Source organism: Malaclemys terrapin, chromosome 13 (genome assembly GCF_027887155.1).
Source record: "Malaclemys terrapin pileata isolate rMalTer1 chromosome 13, rMalTer1.hap1, whole genome shotgun sequence".
NCBI classification, from domain to species: domain Eukaryota; kingdom Metazoa; phylum Chordata; order Testudines; family Emydidae; genus Malaclemys; species Malaclemys terrapin.
Window position 1 is genome coordinate 24144727 of NC_071517.1, and position 18475 is coordinate 24163201.

Here is an 18475-nt window from a genome sequence, read left to right on the forward strand (position 1 = left end):
ACAGAAAAGGTGTTTTATAAGCAGCAGATTGGGAAATAGCTCACACAAGATAGGACAAAAGAGACCAAGCACCATAGGCTCAGAGCAGACAACAGCAGCGGGAAGGATGAGAGGGAGATGGGACTGTAGTAATTGTGACAGGATGGATGCCACAGAGGCAGAACTCATTTCTAGCTGTGGTCTGTGGGGAATTCAGTGCCAGTGGGGTGGGCTGGCAGGGGACATCCAGGTGTGTCAACACAATGCCTTCCTGCCTCAGTAATTACAGGCCAGAGGGCTGCAGCAGTAGGTAGCTGCTTCTGCCAGCCAGCCCCACACATCTCTCCCTGCCCGGGCGGTGCTGCAGCTTTGTTTGTTTGTGCAGATTGTGAACTGGCCCTGGACAGTGACAGAGGCAGCCTGGTGGGAGCCTAGGGCACAATGGGAGAGGATATATTTTTGGTCAGAATCCCTTCCAAGGGCCCCCAGGTCATGCATGCTGCAGCTGGCACTCCAGAGAGTGAGCCATGCTCCCCACTCCATCACGAGCTGCTCAGCTTCCAGGAGCAGTGGTGGAGGAGGGAACATGGCCATAGCCCAGTCCTCATCCACTCTCGCCCCTCTGGGTGGCTAGCCCCGGGGAGCAGCGTCTGGCCAGCTTCTACCCAGGTATCCATTCAGTGTTGCCCTTGTATAGGAGCAGGGGTGGCTAGAACCCACCAATCTGGCTGGAAACACCGTGTCCTTCTGGAAGAGGGGCTGCGTGCTGCATGGGTATTTGTTTTGGGGCTTTGCTCCCAGCTTTGCCGCGGACTCTCTCTGTCAGTTTGGGCCTTGTTTTGTCCATCTGCAAAATGGGCATAGCTGATACAAGGGGCCACAGGCAGCTGTGAATATGGGCCAAGGTCTCTTCCCCAGAGTCCTCCCAGCACAGAGTCTTAGGCCCTTTGGGCCAGCAGCCAGGACCAGAGCTGGCAGCAGCAAAGCAGAGAGCTCAGTCCCTGTCGGAGCTGCTCTGGATGACTCCCAAAACTCTGGGCTCCCTCTCCTCAGGATTCCCTCCCACTCCCCAGGGGAGAAGTCTCTAGCTTTTGATTGGTTAAGAAAAGACCTTTTCTAGCCCCCATAGGCTACTTTGTGAGGGGGTTGGCTCTTGTGACTACGGCAATCGAGAACACCAATCAGAACCTTAGGGACACAATTTTACAGACTGAGAGATTCTAAGGCCAGTAGGGATGGTTCTGATCTTGTCTGGCCAAAGACCTCCCAGGGACTCCGGCGTCCAGCCCAGGCCTCTTGGCTGAGCTAGAACTTGTTTTAGAAAACTACGTCCGATCTTGCTTTAGAAACACCAAGTGACGGTGACTCACCAAGTTCCTGTGGCACTGGTATAAATCTGACTGACTCCATTCAGTCCACACAGGGACCAAGCGAGAATATTCTGACTCTCCCCTGTGCTGGGGGCTGGATCACCTCCACCCTGCCTCCGAGGGGTTAGAGCAGCCTTGGGGCTGCCCCAAAGTTGCTCCCTCCTCTACCACAGGTTTTGCAGAAGGGATAATAGCAAGGGTATAGGATTGCACTTGGCCAGCCCTCCGCCTGCCCCTCCCCTTCCCTTCAGTGTCCTGATTGGCACCCTACAGAGATGAGACTCACAGTGGAGCTTTTGGCCTGCCTGCACCAGCATAGTGTGACACGGCCATGTAGGGATGATGAATTGGGCCATTGTCTTCAACTCCACCATGTCCCAGTGGGCTGCTGCCCAAAAGCTTCTCCATCGTAGCTGAAATCCCGCAGAGAAGGGGAAGCTCAGTTCTCAGGCTCCTGAGCTGACAACTTCTTTCCCAAAACATTTAATTGTGTGGACAAACCAGCAGCACCTTGGGCCAGTCTGCTGACAAGAGAGGAGCTGTCATTAGATTCCTGCGCTGCTCCCCTTTGGTGCACTTCTCGCCGGAGCTCCCCAGGCACCTTCACGCTTCCAAATCCCATTCTCTGTGGCTGCTCAGAATGGAGACTAAGTCAATTTCAAGGGCTTTCAACGACCATTTGCAATTAATTTGGTGAAGCCTTGCCTGTCAATTAGAGCTTGGAGAGGTTCCCGGCTCCCTGGGCCGCCTGCTCGCCCCGCAATCAGACTTCGGCTCAGTTTAGTTTATTTTCCTTTCATTGGGGCGGGTTGCTGTAAACAAGTAAGTGGCCAAGGCTTTTAATTTAAAGTGAAGTGACATTAAATGTGTGGCTGTAATTAGTTATTACAGTTTGTTAGTGGCTCATCTCCTTTGGCAGAGATGGGCTTTACTTGGTGTTTAGTAGCATTAGTACAGTGGGAAATCAGAGTGTGACATCTAAGCGCTGTGGATGTTTATAGCCAGGGGAGAGCAGCTCTCTTCTCTCCTGCTCTTAAAGAGACATTTTCTACCATGCGCTATGCATTCATTTCTACTTTTATAAAAACTATGTATTGGTCGATCAATCAATTGATACAGGCATTCCTAGATAGACAGGGAGAGGGAGCCTTGATTGCATGGGGGTGGCGTGGCGGACGGAGAGATGGGGACAGATAGACAGAAGGGTTGTGTCCGGGGATAGATATCTAGACTGAGGGGTGTTGTGTCTGGGGATAGATAGATGTTATTGCTATGACCATTTTTTAATTTCTACCTACTCTAATAGGCTATGATTTTCAAATCACCTAGATAATAGAGCCCCCAAATTCAACCAAATTCCCACAGGTTCTTTTGAAAATCCCAACCCCAAACAGTCCCTTAAACTACATTTCTATGAACCATCTATTATCCAGTACATTCTGGGTTCCGCACTCCACTTTGGCTGCTCAGGTGCTCCCTGTAACCCCACAGTCCTGAGCTTGTTCACATAGGACTCTTAGAAGGGCCACTGCCCTTTGTCCAGGACCCTTTGCTATTAATTTCCTTTTTGGAAGCTTTTTGAGCACCATCATCATTATCCGGATCTCCTTCCCCAGCAATATTCTCAGCTTCACTCTCCATTGCCTGAGTGAACGAGTCACCTGGCATTTCACCACTGTGCTTCATTGCAGCTTGGGAGGTAGAGAAAGATTCCTTCTGCTCCCCCGTTCCATCAGCTCCTCCAAATACAGGCGGTGGGAAGGGCCAAGCTTTGTCATTTTCTATTCATCTTCTAGGCGTGCGGCAATTCTTCAAAAAGGGCCATATTTTTGGAGTTTAATGTACCCCCCCTCCACACACCCACCTCATACATCACTTGAAAGCTAACTTTATGTATGTTTAAATGAGGTAGGATGTGGAGCTGTCATCTGGTGCCATAAGCCTGTAGGCGAGCTCAAACAATGGTACCCAGAATGAGAGCGTGTGTCATTTCTTGCACAGTTCCAGAAACATTGCGACATGATTATGATTACAGTTTGTATTGTCTAAGTTCAGTTCAACACCTTATTGTGGTGTTTATTGGTCAAAGCTACCAAATGACAATGTTTTAAAAGATGCTTATTGGTTTTGCATAGGCAGGTATTTTTTTTTCAGATGAAGCTGTTCAGCATGTGGCAACAATGGCAAATATCAACATTTTGCAATATACTAACATCCCATATTCTTAATTGTCAGCCTGCCTCACAAGTGATTATGATAGTTTTCTATATTTTCAATTGAAATTTGCTGACCAGATCAGTCTCCCATGGAAGGTGCACTAGAAACAGTAGATTGCATGCCCACAGTTTCTACTGCATGTCATTAAAGAGCTTGATGATGCATATGCTACCATTACTGGAGGAATTTCATACATGGGTGTATGCCCAGCCTCCTACATTCATGTTCAAGGATCATTTTCACCAGGTTATGCAGATACTACTTCTAAATATCCATGCAGAGTGAGAGGGTGATTGGAAACTTCACCTACACATATAACATGCCATGCTTCCATACTTCTTTACTGCAAACTGACCCAACTATGCCAGGTAGATACCCATCTACATTCTCAATACGTTATATCTCCCCAAAGAAGTACACAGTGCCTTTGAATCTGGGGAATCTATTTTCTGTGCATCAGACTCCTGGGACTTTCAATAGGATTTGGAGTGACATGGGAATAGAGGAAACTGTCATCAAAGAGTCAAAGTCCAGCATTGGGACGGTAGGGTTGACTAGAAAGAATCCAGCCCTTGTCAGGTGACCCTCACAAGCCATGTCGTGAGTGAATATGCAAAAGCTCTGAGAGAAAGCAGTGGCCTAACAAGAAGTAGTGAAGACAAAGTCCATAAACAAGTCTTGGCCTCTGCATTGAAGAGGGATGAAGAGCATATTATAGCTCTTCCCAACCACGTCATCAACAATCTGGCAAACCCATTCTACCCTGAATTACATCCAGAAGTGTTTATCAACATAGCTACTGGACTGCATGTAATATCAGTGTACAAGAGTCTCTGCTAAAAATAGAAAATGGGGGTGAAGAGCAAATGGAGAGATTTGTAAGAGGTACATTTGATTTTGATGGGACATGTAGCTTCTTCAGCCCAGTCAAGAAATCTGGCATTAAAACATTTACTGACATGGCCAAAATGACCAAATTTAGGTCTGGCAAGGGAGGGACAATCACAGCAGCTATCAGCCCAGAAATTGTTTTCCGCAGAGCCCTGTCCTTTTCAAGATGCAGAGATGATGTTTCTATGGCAACTGTTTTTAGTCACCCAATAGGACCTATGCCTATGTCCCTCTTATATGCTGATGGAACAATGAGAAGAACAGACAAAGGTGAATTAGGCCATCAGATGGAAGTTCAAGCTGAAAGAATCTATTAGTTAAGCGCATGCAACAAAGAACCCACAGTAGGCATCAGAGATTTCATGGCTGTCGTACAAATGATGGCTGGAGACAAACTCCACACATTTGATGAATTGGCTGCTGAGTACTTGAGGCAGGTCCTAAAAGGATTTGACAAAGCTAATTTGGTGATTGAAGCCTTTGACAGATGTGACAACAGTAACTGAAAACTGCAGAAAGATAGCACCAGACAGGATCTAAGATTGCATGCAAGAAATACCAGGTGATTAGTGGATGCCCTGTGCCTCCATGGAAAAAGCTTCTAAACGTGGCATCCAACAAGCAGTCACTTAAGTATATGGTTCAAAATGCACCTGAGCATGTCGGAGCACACCCAGCACAAACACTCCTTCTTGCTGGAGGCTTTTCCAGTGGTGAAGTAGCAAAGATCATCAGTACAGGTATTAAAGAAGCCCAAGACTTGTCCAGTACTCAAGAGGAAGCAGACACAAGGATGCTTTTGCACATGCCGATATGGCTTTGAGTCTCTTGGTGTCAAAGGAACCAGAGTAATTATGTCACCTGATACAGATGTTTTGGACCTTGCTTTCATTGCTTTCCAAAAATGGAACACATAGATAACAGTCAATTGAAACAGGCACCATGACCAGCACAACTGACAGGTGTCGCTTCATACCTGCGCATGCAATTTGTGATGCATTCCCTCCTAACTTCTGCAAGATACTTCCTGCTCTACAGGCACTAACAGGATGTGACTCTGCATCATCCCTAGTTGATATAGCAGAAAGAATCTGTGTTTAATGTCAGAACAAAGGGATTGCGGTGCATACTAGACTCTCCCATGTAAAGCATGAGAGTCCTATTGTGCTAATGCACTGAGAAGATTTCTGCCCCATTTGGGGCCTGATCCTGCTACCACTGAAGGCAGTGGCAAAGGTCCTATGGACTTTCAATGGGAGAAAGAGTGGGAAAGCTTCCAGTCCCTGCCCAGTGATAATAGGGAAGATGGGGACTTGGGACAATTCGGATCAAGTGGGTCCTGAATCAGAGGGCTGCTCAGCTGCTGTATGTGGAGTACTTAAGTTGTCATTTCTCTGTGGATGAACCAGCAGATGCAATCATGTCATGTATCTGGGCAGTAAAGCCTAAGCACTGAAATACATCGGGCCAAATAAACCTCTCAAAGAAAGAGAGAAATAAACAGAAGGAGCGGGAGATAATCAAATGAACAGCGTTTCAGCGATGTTTAAAAAACCAGTCCCCATCTACAGTTTCCCTTCCACAAACCCCTTCTAACGTCTGTGTGAACCTAACCTTCTGCTGGCATAATTCACTGAGGCCAGGCATGAATGGGGTAACAACCTGGGGCTGCAAGGTCTGAATTCTGGTCATTAAAGCTGGAAAGAGCTGTTAGGTCTCATCTAGTCCATTCCCAGGGCCGGTGCATGAACATCTCCAACAGCAGATTGTCTAATGTGTGTTTAAATGATTCCCCTAAGGGAAATTCCAGCACTTCCCAGGGGCAGGGAAGGCTATTGTGTAACCTCTTGGTGAGTGTACATTACAGGATCCTTCTCTGGGCCCAATCCACCAAGGACATGAGTCTGTTACAACGCCAGCTAAGAAGCTTTAGGCCAACTGGAAGTCCCTGGTTTAGTCAGCCAAGATGACAGCCAACGTACTTGCCCAGGATCCTAAAAGTGGGGTGAATTTTTCAGTGATTCCTTTTTTGAAAAAGTTTCCCTCGCTGAAATTGCAAATCATCAGCCATTTAGGGAGGGTTCCAGGGAGCAGCAGAGTGAACCCAGTCCATGGCAAGAGCTGGATGAGAATATTTACCTGCAAAAATTGGTATTTCGTCAGGATTTCTAATTTTATCGAGGGCCTTTATGTTGCTGTTTTCACTGACAAACATGTTTCTGTGGTGAAATCCTGCTTGCTTGAATGACTGTGACTATGCCTCTGGCACAAACGCAGCATGCACAACAAGCAAACTTCTCCCAAATATTTCGGCTGCTACATGGTGATTTTCTAATGGTGGAAACTGCCTTTCAGAATATTTTCCTAAGCCTCTTACTGTGACCGTTCTACCTTCAGACACAAAGAAGCATTTGCTGCTTTCTGGCCTATAGGACTGGAATACTGCCGTGCCAGAACGCAGGGAGCTGGTGGGCCGTGGTTTGCAATGGCTTTTGAAGAACGTGGGCTGTACTGTGAATCCCTGTCCTCTACTGGATGGAGTCAGACCTGTGCATACGCACGCACAATTCACTCACACATGTACATTCAGACACACACTCCTGCATTCATACACACATGCATTCATGCACACACATATGCTTGTACACATACATACGAACTGGTTGAATATTAAAAAGGCTAATTCACAAATATTTTCCTGAGTAAAACTGCTGAGTTCAGTTGTGCTGGCTTGTGAGGTCTGAGGAACATAGGAATTGCCAGGTTGAATCAGACCCAAGCACCTGTACTACCCTATAGTCTATCTCTGACAGTGGCCAGCATCTGGTACTTCAGAGGAAGACATAAGAATGCTATAGCAGACAGAGGTGGGATAATCTGCCCCCCACTTTAGGTCTCATCCTGGTTTCTGATAGCCAGAGTCAGCTTAAACCTTGAAACCCAAAGTTTCAAATATTTGTTAAACCTTGAAACCCAAGGTTTAACATCCCTGCCAAAATTTTTGTTGTCATTAATTATGACAAATCTGAACATTCCTGATATCAATATAAATGTCCAATCCCTAACTGAATCATGGCTTAAATTCTTGGCCTCAATGACTTCCTGTGGCAGTGAGTTCCACAGTCTACCTGCACATTGTCATGCTATAGCAATACACTATGAATGGTGTACATTAAAAACACTATTGGTCCATATATGGGGTGTATGAGAGTCTGGGGAATTACATCAAGAGGACACTAATTACTTGGGCATCTTTTCTTGAGTTTCAATTTTATGTCAAGGGTGCTCTGATATGTACTTTTTGGAGTGGAGTTTGAAATCTAAATAAATAAACTACTCCCTATGCTCTAGCTCATTGCTATCACAGCATGGTACATTCATTTTATGTTTAATTGAAACTTGTTAACCTGTTTTGTGGACCATTATGCACAGTATCTTTCCCCTTGGAAAATGTATTTCCTAGTAAAATAATGAGAGAAAAGTTTAGAAACACCAATTGGTAGAATTATTAATATCTTTTATTGTCTAACACACTTTTGCTTTAAAGATGGCCTGAAATAATGACAAACAGAACATTATTTGTCCAAACTATCCAGAAAATGATCATGAGTAACAAATACATTCAAAGGAAATTGAGTTTGTGAATGATTCGTTAAGCAACAGAGGGGATAAATTCATAATGAATATTATTCAGAAGGGCTAGTTCAGGGGTTCTCAAACTGGGGGTCGGGACCTCTCAGGGGGGCATGAGATTATTACATGGGGGGTTGCGAGCTGTCAGCCTCCACCCCAAACCCCGCTTTGCCTCCAGCATTTATAATAGTGTTAAAAATGTACAAACATGTTTTTAATTTATAAGGGGGGTAGCACACAGAGGCTTGCTGTGTGAAAGGGGTCACCAGTACTAAAGTTTGAGAACCACTGGGCTAGTTTGACCAGCTCGCTTGCACACTTCTTCCCCCTACTGGATGGAACCAAACATGCTCTCATGTTTATAGGATCTTCCTCTAGGAGTTTGCTGGGTTTTTTGATGGGTGGTTTTGAGAGCCCCAGCTATGATCATCATCATTGATACCTTAGGAATGTAGCTCACAGATGACGAAGGGGCAGGAAGTCATGGATGTCTACAAGTGCAAGAAACAGTGTAGATCTCAATAAGGACTGGAACCAGAGTGCATTATTAAATTACAGTCTCAGATTCCACTACACAGAGCAGAGCTCGGTGTTTACGATGCTCCATTAGACTGTCTCTGTATGATCTGTCAGGGTCAGTTTACAGGGATATTACTTACTGAACAAGGGCAAAGACTTAAATATTTAAAGCCAGTAAACAAGAAAAATATTAGTGTCAGCTTCTGCTTAGCTGACACATTTGCCCTGGTGTGAACTGAGTGCTAAGTCAGGGTGTGTGTCCTGGCAGCTAACTGGGCTGTTCGCAGTCCAGTCCAGCAATAATGGAGTGGGCTCTAACTCTCCATTCCTAGCTCTGCCTCGGGCTCAGGGCACCTTCGCTTCCACAGCAGCTGGGTGCCAACAGGCGCAACCTGGGGATCAGACCTCAGTGAACTTGGAAACAGTCTAAACTAGTATTAGTCAGCAAGAAGTACCCAGCTAGTAGGAAACATTCCAGGGCAGAGCTGAACTGGGTCATCAGCACAATGGGCGTGGACCTCAGGCTCCGGGGCTGGTCACATAATGACGGAGGAATCCCAGCTCTCTTTTACAAATAACTCCTGTTTCCATCCCACATGGTCTTGGAGCAAAGCCTGAAAACCAACCCCAAGTGTAACAGATGCCTGCCTGAATCTGCAGGCAACCTGAAATGCTGGACGGAGAGGGATGAACTGCTCCATGCCTCTTTATGGATTGTTAACTCTGAAATATGGTGGTCAGTAGGGGCCACCTCAGCAGAGGGATCTATGTGTGAGGTGGCCCATCATGGCTGCACTGGGACTGTTTATGGTTACTTCTAGATTAATGCAAATACCCCAGATCCAGTAGTCTCTACCCATAAGCTGTCTTGATCTGAGTTCTACTGGCTGCAGTGCGGTTGGCCACAGAACTAAGGGCTACTGGTACCTGGTCTGTGTGGGGGGGGTGTGAATGTTATTGCATATTCTTCTATAAACTGGGAAAACGTGACACTATCGAAACCAGTGAAGAGAAGAGTTTTACTTCAGAGCAGGAATAACTGTTGTGAAAGTTGCTGTAGAGAGCAGCGAAATGCAAATATTGTCCTTGTCTCTGCTAACGCTGCACATTCAGCACACAGTCCTTTTGTGCCCTTCAAATCTCCACCTCGTTGTTTATTTTCACTCTAGGCTCTTAGAAAACTATTTCTTCCTTTTGTCGAGTTTCGTTTTTTAAAAAACTATTCTGCTCCCTCAGTCAAATCCCCAAACATCTCCCCACCCTGGTTGCCATGCACTATTTGGAAGCTCGATCCGATCCATAAACACGCACACTCGGTCCAGGTGTAAAGTGCTGCGTGTCTTAAAAACTGTGGGCTCCAAGGACCATTTTATATCAGATTTATGCTCCTCAGACACAGGAGAGATCACTCACAACCTAACAGAAGAGAAAGCATGACTTTTGCCTGTGTGAGGTGGATTTTGGTGCAACATCAGCAGAAAGTAAATTAGCTCCCAAGTGACAGTTCCTAGAGCCTCTAGCTGGCATTTTCATAAAGTTTTGGACTGCTCTTGCATCTTTTCTATTAGAGGCAGGGATAGCTGCTCTACGGTCTCTGGTCAGCACCAGATATGTCGGCCACTGGGATGGGAAATAATATGCGCTCCTGATAAAGTCCCTGTTCTCTTTTCCTAGCTCTCATTAAGAGTAAAGAGCCATCTGAGCTCCAGTGCTGAGAATCAGGCATTCAAAGAATTCTTAGGAGTAAGGTCAGCCAAATAAAAGAAAACAGACCAAAAGTACCAGCTGCATTTGTCATGGTGGGACACTTCCCGGGGGTACCCAGGACTGGAAGGCACCTCCCTATCACCTGCCTTAGCATGAGGAAGCCTGGTCTGTGCCTGCTAGGGTCAGCTCCCCAAATCCCGCAGCCACAGGCAACACAAGCATTGCCCGCCAGGCCTCCGCAGGCCCTGCAATCTCTCTATTGATTAGTGATTGGTGCACCCAAACCCTCTGAGCATCTCCCTGGAGTGTCCAGCCTCTGGGCCACTGGACACTTGCAGAATTCCCAGATCCACGACGACAAAGAAAAGGACACCCCCAGCTTACCAGCTACCCCGCAGATCGCCACTCCACTTAACACACATACCTGATTTCACTATAACCCAGTCTCGGTCCTGAGTTTATTTAACAAAGCATGGTGGTTCGAAGTAGTAGCAAGTAGAAATATTGAAATAAATGGTTACAAATAAAACAAAATCATAACACACATTCTAGAGCATAGACTTAACTGACAAGATACTCCCATCTCTTATAGAATATTGCTCACCCAAAATCTTTGCTACGTTTTACAGCCAGGCTGGCTATAACCATGCTTTCATAAGACAACCATGTTCTCAGCTTGCCTCCTTGGTAAAGGATTCTGTGTGTTTCTTGTACCCCCAGAGGTACCCTAACAAACCTTTGTCTTTAGTCAGAAACAGGACACCCTTCTGCTGTTTTATTTCTTCCTATAGATTTTCTCTCTTGTAGATTTTGAAATCTTTCAATTGGCTTCTGGCTTACTGTGCAAAGAAGCCTCCATTGTGGGATATACATTTCAAAATACACGCATGACCAGACATGGATAGAGGCATTTGTTATCTCCTGCCTCAAAGGAACGTCTCCAATGTACATCACCTCCTGGTGACCTGCCTGAACTCCAAGACCTTAAGAACATAATTTCCAGTATAGATACAGAGCTCCTTACATGATGATGATGACCAGCGGGCAACTGGCTCTTTGCAGAGACCTCAGATGCCACCGTTTGCTGAACTATTATGCATATATCTGGGATGCCTGTGTAAACCAATGCACCCCCTGTGCCTTCTGCCAGTTGGCAGCAAGTGGTCTCTGGATCACACGTGCCGAAAATGGTTTTCAGAGCATAGTAAGGTAAGACAAGAAGTAATGGGCTTAATTTGCAGCAATGGGACTTTAGGTTAGATACTAGGACACTGTTCTAGCTATAAGGGTAGCTAAGCACTGGAACAGGTCATTGAGGGAGGTTGTGGAATCTCTGTCAATGGAGGGTTTTAAGGACAGGATGGACAAGCACCGGTCAGAGACTGACTAGGTATATTTGGTCCTAACTCCTCTCGAGGTCCCTTCTAGCCCTGTGTTTCTCTGATTACAATGACAGCACTAGCTACTTTTCTTCAAGGGTCTCTGAGTGTTTTACAGGCGTTAATCAGCAAAGCCTCACAAGACCACTACATTATCCCCATTTTGCTGACCAGATACTAAGGCACAGAGAGGTTAAGTGATGAGCTCAAGGTCAGACAATGAGTCCATGACAGCAACAGCAAGTGAACCCAGGAGTCCTGACTCCCAAACCTTACCTCACACTACCCAACCATCCTCCCTCCTGGTCTCATTTTGTTGTATGTCAAAAAATAGCAAGCACTGTCCCATCATCTCCCCATTGGGGGACGAATGCTATCACACTGAGTTGGCAAGAAGCAGTTCTTGGGCAGGAAGACAAGTCAAGCCAAACAGGCAGTACACGCACCAGGCAGGGCTGATTTGCATACTTTGGGGCTCAGAGTTGAGCAATTTGCAGAGCCATTGAATGGGGATGTCATTAACTTGGTACTGATGGGGCTGCATTCCTATCAGTAAGTAGGATAAAAGACTTACTATCCCCAGTTCTGACTGGCTGAGAGCCCCATTTCTCTGCTGTTTGTAGCCCAGTGGAAGTTACAACTCCCAGACAAAGGGGGAAGTCAGACACTGCCCTGTGGGGTGGGATTGGGTTTGGTTGTCCCATTGCATCCCCTGGAAGTCACTGCTTCTCATTCTTCTCCAATTAGATCTTGTTCCCAGCCAGCAATAGCTAAAGTGGGAGATGCAGGCTATTTTTCTGTGTCACCAGCCTGAGCTATGAAAACAAAACCACAAAACATCTCCCTCCCTCCCAAATGATGGTCTCTCCAGCAGGCACAACAGCAGGCTAAGCCATCCGGCACCTCTCATCCAAGCTGAGACAACAAAGTGGGGAGAAGTTGGCTTTTGGACCGAAGATGTCATGTGCTGTTCTATAGGGACCTCTCAGGAAGGGACAGGAAGCCAGATGCTGGAGACCTGGTTTGATGACATTGTCCGTGCTGGGAAGCAAGGATCTCCTTTCTCCTGGCTCTAGCAGTGTGCGTGTCTCCAATCCCATCATCTGGACTCGAAGGAGTGAGTTTAGCACTCTTTTTCCTCCTGACTGTCCCCATCTTCCACCCAGCAGTGATGGATAGCTGAGCATTGAGAAATCTGCCTTCCAGAGCAGCCAGGATTTTGTATTCACTCTCAGTATTCTTTAAAGTTTGACTTTTCTAGAGTGAGTGCTGGTTTAAAAAAAGTAATGTATTAGGGCCCATGCCAAAACTCATTGACATCTGGGGGAATAATTCCATTGACTTCTATGGGCTTTGGACCAGGCCAGGAGAGGGGTTATTTTTAAGTTCCATTTTTAATAGGTTCAATGTGCAGCAGCAGTCAAAAAAGCGAACAGAATGTTAGGAACTATTAGGAACGGGATAGATAATAAGACAGAAAATATCATGCCGCTATATAAATCCATGGTTCACCCACATCTTGAATACTGAGTGCAGTTCTGGTTGCTCCAGCTCAAAAAAGATATATTAGACTTGTAAAAGGTACAGAAAAGGGTGACAAAAACAATTAGGATTCTGGAACAAAGCTTTCTTCTGAGGACAGATTAAAAAGTCTGGGACTGTTCAGCTTAGAAAAGAGACGATTGAGGGGGGATATGATAGATGTGTATACCATCATGAATGGTGTGGAGAAAGTGAATAAGGAAGTGTTATTTACTCCTTCACAGAACACAAAAACCTGGGGTCATATGATGAAATTAATAGGCAGCAGGTTTAAAACAAAAGGCAGTACTTCTTCACTCAGTGCACAGTCAACCTGTGGAACTTGTTACTAGGGGATGTTGTGAAGGACAAAATATGAGTGGGTTCAAAAAAGAATTAGATAAGTCCATGGAGGACAGGTCCATCAATGGCTATTAGCTAAGGTGGTCAGGACACAACCGCATGCTCTGGGTATCCCTAAGCCTCTCACTGCTAGAAGCTGGGTCTGGACAACAGGGGTGGATCACTCAATAATTGCCCTGTTCTGCTCTTTCCCTCTGAAACATCTGGCACTGGCCTTTGTCGGAAGGCAGGATGCTTGGCTAGATGGACCAAGGGTCCGACCCAGTACGGCCGTTCTTATATTCAATATTTTAAAGGCTTGTCAGAAAAAGTCAGTTGGCACGTTTAACCTCTACTGAACATGTGCATACTGTAGTTTTCAAAGGCTTATAATTTGACCAGATTTGGCCAAATTTGGCCATCCCTGACTCCAAAGTTACCACCCTGCCAAATTTCAAATCCCAGCTCCAACACATGGAGGTGCTAGAGCTTTTCAACAAAATGATCAATTTAGGTGAAACAATGTATTTTTTCCTAATGTCAATTTTGAAAACAGCAGAGCCATTTTAGCAGAAACTTTCTAAATAAAATTCAACTTGAGGAAGACACTGGAAAATTTCAGTCTGGATATTTGAAGTCTGGCAAAATTATAAGCGGCTAAAAACAGGATCTCACAATGGAAAGTGGTGGGCAACCAACTATGGGCTGGTAGTGATGCCTATGATTAAGGTTGCCCAACACTTCCCATTATAAGACCATGTTTTCAGTTGCTGATAGCTTTGCCAAACTTTAATAATTTGGGGAGACCGGGATTGGCTGGGCAAGGAGAGTAGGAACCGATGAGAATAGGGAATTTGGTTTAGGGTGGGGGGTGACTGGAGGCCAGCTGAGTGGAGAGAGGAGCTAAGAGGTGGTAAAGTGGGACTGGTTGGACAAAGAAACTGGGAGTGGGATAAGAACCCTGTGGAGTGGAGTCTGGGTCTGGCCAGGTGAGGTGAATGGGACTGGGACTAGGAGCCAGGACAGGGTTACAGACAGGACTGGGACAGGTTGAATTGGATGGAGCACAAGGGGTAAAGCTTGCGGGGGGTGGAATGGTCAGAAGAGGTTATGCCCACTACAGCATACTCCCCTTCAGAACTTGGAATGGAACCCAAGATTCCTGAATCTCACTATTCCTCTGCTGTCAGCAAAAATCTGTGAAACCCATTGGCAAGGTGTACGTCTCATTCCCCTCAAATACTGGGCCACATGGAGGATGACAAGTTACTACTGAGATCAGTTACTCCCTGCTCAGATGGCAGATGTCTGTGCAGTAGGTTTAAAGTTTCCAACCCTGCTGATGATCCACATGTGTGTCAGCACGTGATGGAATTTCTGTTTTTACAAAAAGCCTAAGAAATGTTAAACACACACAAACTATATTAAAAGAACATTATTGTTAAGGTTGATAATTCAAGCAATAAAAAGTTAGGAAATGCCAGAATTAAGGATGCCAATATAATCTTAATGTGGCTCCCTTATGCACATGCATCATGATACAGTCTTTAATTATGTGATCACATATTATTTCTTTCTACAGGCTCCCTCATTTTTATCATATATATACTATTGTATATACACTAAGAAACTGAAATCTATTTTCATAACATGAGGGGGAAAGGACTCACAGAATATCAGGGTTGGAAGGGACCTCAGGAGACCATCTAGTCTAAACCCCTGCTCAAAGCAGGACCCCTCCCCAGGCAGACTTTTGCCCCAGATCCCTAAATGGCCCCTCAAGGATTGAACTCACAACCCTGGGTTTAGCAGGCCAATGCTCAAACTACCGAGCTATCCCTCCTACGTCATGGATTATCTGCCCTTCCAGACCCCAGAGGTGTCTCTACCTGGCTGGACAGGCGTCCAACCACACCAGTAGTCTTATAGCAGATTGCTCTAGCATGCTGCAGAAATAATTTTCCTACTGGCTACTGTTTCTGAGTGCCTCAAGTTTTGGGTGATTAACCTGAGACCACTTGAACATGCCCCAAATTGGGCAACCAAAATCAAAGGCACAAAAATCTGTGACCACTTTTGGAAGTTGGGCTGAGAGGTCTTTCTGGAGTTGCACTTACCTATAATGACACCTCACTGTTGGCTATGGTGTTCTTTTTTCCTTCTATGTTCCTTTGCATAGTTTAATAGTTGCCACAGTTGACCACAGAGGTGGCTGCATTTCAGTGGTGACTGACGTGATTTCCCCGTAGAATCTGTGCAACCAGTGAAGACTGTAAAGCACTTTGGAAGCCTGCTGGATGAAAGGCAATGTATGCGCATGCAAAATTATCATCGGCTGATCTTGAAACACTACCGTTCTGACCATTCTGTTATAGAAATGGGATTTCATTCTTAGCACTAACGCACTGTATTAATTATAATGATTTAATCCACCATCTTTTCCAGCAAATATCAGCAAGAACAAAGACTGGTCATCCACACAAGAAAGTAATCATGACACTTATTTTACTCAGTCCAACTACACTGTCTGCCATTAAAAAGTCAGTGTTTGCCAATGATTGTTTCTGATGCCAACTTTACAGAGAAACAGTGGAATCTTATGTCCCATTGTACAGTAACTTGGCAAAGCCTATCTTTTCAGCAGGACCACTGTGAATACTAGTGGGGTGAAAAGGATGAAGTGGGGTGTTCTGGGTTTTTTGCAGTTTTTTGGATCTTGTTTGAAAGTCATTCCTAAATCAAGACTTTGGAATGTGAACTTTTGCACTTAGCTGCTGCTGGTAAAGACCCAGTGGAAAAACAGACACAGGCTCTACTGATAGATTGGGAGAGCTCATATCCATGTCCCAGAACCAGCCAAGGACAATTCTGTATGCAGATAAAAGGAAATCAAGGAAGAACATACAAAAAGTGAATTAATCTCTGAAAGTGCCTTGCCTTAGACAGCTTTTCAGTGCCTCCCCCCTTAGATTTAGATGATATCATGTCTAAATTAAGGAAACTAATTAAACACTCATCAGCTAGTTTGCAAACTGCAGGCAATTAACTCCAAATACACAAATATTGCTTGAGTCAATTCCACAGCAGCAGAGAGAGAGCGTCTTGGACAATATGAGCATGTCTGATATTCTAAGAGTTACAATTGTGGCTTTTAAGCCCCAGCCTGTAGTTATGGAGGGACTGCATGACTCCTGGGAGATCCCAGAGGAATGTGCTACCCCTAAACTAATGCCCTGCTTCTGCAGACCTGTGTGAAATGGGAAGTAGCCCTCACCTTCCTGCCATCCCCTCCACTCCTTGGGATGAGCTTTGAGTTTTACTGAAAGACAAACCCAGCTGAGTGGCAGAAATAAATGACCTCCCTCATCTCCGCTTGTCAGTGATGCACTTTTGGGAGTCATGAAAGTCCCGTGGGAAACTCTTCAGCAGTGTACAGCGTGAGGTCAGTTGGTGCTTCAGAGAGAAATTTGTAGAGCAGTAGTTCTCAAATTGTGGGTCGGGACCCCAAAGTGGGTCATGACCCAATTTTAATGGGGTCACCAGGGCTGGAGTTAGACTTGCTGGGGCCCGGGGCCAAAGTCTGAGCCCCACTGCTCGGGGCCGAAGCCCTCAGACTTCAGCCCTGGGTGGCAGGGCTCAAGTTACAGGCCCCCCACCTGGGGCTGAGCCCTTCGGCTTTGGCTTTGCCTCCCCCTCCCCCTCCCGGGGCAGCCAGGCTTGAGCTGGCTCAGGCTTCAGTCCCCACTCCTGCATCATGTAGTAATTTTTGTTGTCAGAAGGGGGGTGCAGTGCAAAGAAGAGAAAGCGTAGCCCGTCGAATGGAGACTTGCTACTCACAACTGGCTATTGCACATCAGAGAAACTAATCCAGGCAGCCAAGAGGAAATTCCGATCATCCCTGTGAAAGACTTGCAACTGACCTTGCAGTGATGGACTGAGGTGGAATTTAGGAATCCACAGTGGCTGGGGTAACCATTCTGAGTTCCAAAACTTCCTATGGTTGTGTTGTTTTTTGAAGGTTTCTTTCCCTTCACTAATTGATAAATAGTTACATCCTGATTCCCTTTAACAGAGTTTTCCTTTTGCCTGGGAAGCAGCTGCAGACACACCCTTGACAACTTTCCTTTTAACCTAATTTCCAGTGCTGTGCTCTTGTTTAACCATAAAGCGCACACATCATTTACTGTTATTCTGTAAGTAACACTCTGTGATTCAACTCAGATTTATTCAATTTCACGCTGGAGCAAGCTATTTATTCCCAACTCTATTTTCTTACACGTATAAATCAAAATGTATCAAGGTTAAGCATTCTTTTAATTTAGAATAAAACACGGGGGGAAACAGTCTGAAAGAAGCATGATCTGGCTACAGAGAATTATCCTCTGAGTTTGGGCTCTAGGTATTTTGTGTAATTTGAAGTACTATTCACCAGGGGACTGGTTGCAAAGGGGGATGTCCTACAGCAGCTCAGGCTTCCCTGGAGTAGTGATCTGAAATGCCGTAGTAGGATCTGAGTTGAAACATTGCAGTTATTATTTACTTTGCTGTGATGACATGGGACTTGAGCTGGGCATGAAAGGCTAAATCCGCCAGACCAAGTAACAGCCACAAAGGGCCCTAATGCAGTGGAATAGGTAGCAGTATGCAGGAACCCTACAGATGGAATCTGCAGCCCATTGGAGCCCAGTTCCCTCTGCCTTAGCATGGAGGAAAACTCTGGAGGCAGTTGGGGGGAAAGCTGGGCCTGGGGGGGTCCACAGCTATATGAATTCACCAGCCAACCCCCCACTCCAGCAAATAAAAACCTCCCAAGTATTTATTTTTAAAATCTTATACTATATTGGGGACTGTGTCATGATTTCAGAGCTGGATTAACTTTTTGTGGGCCCGGCGCCAAACATATTTGTGGGTCCCCCT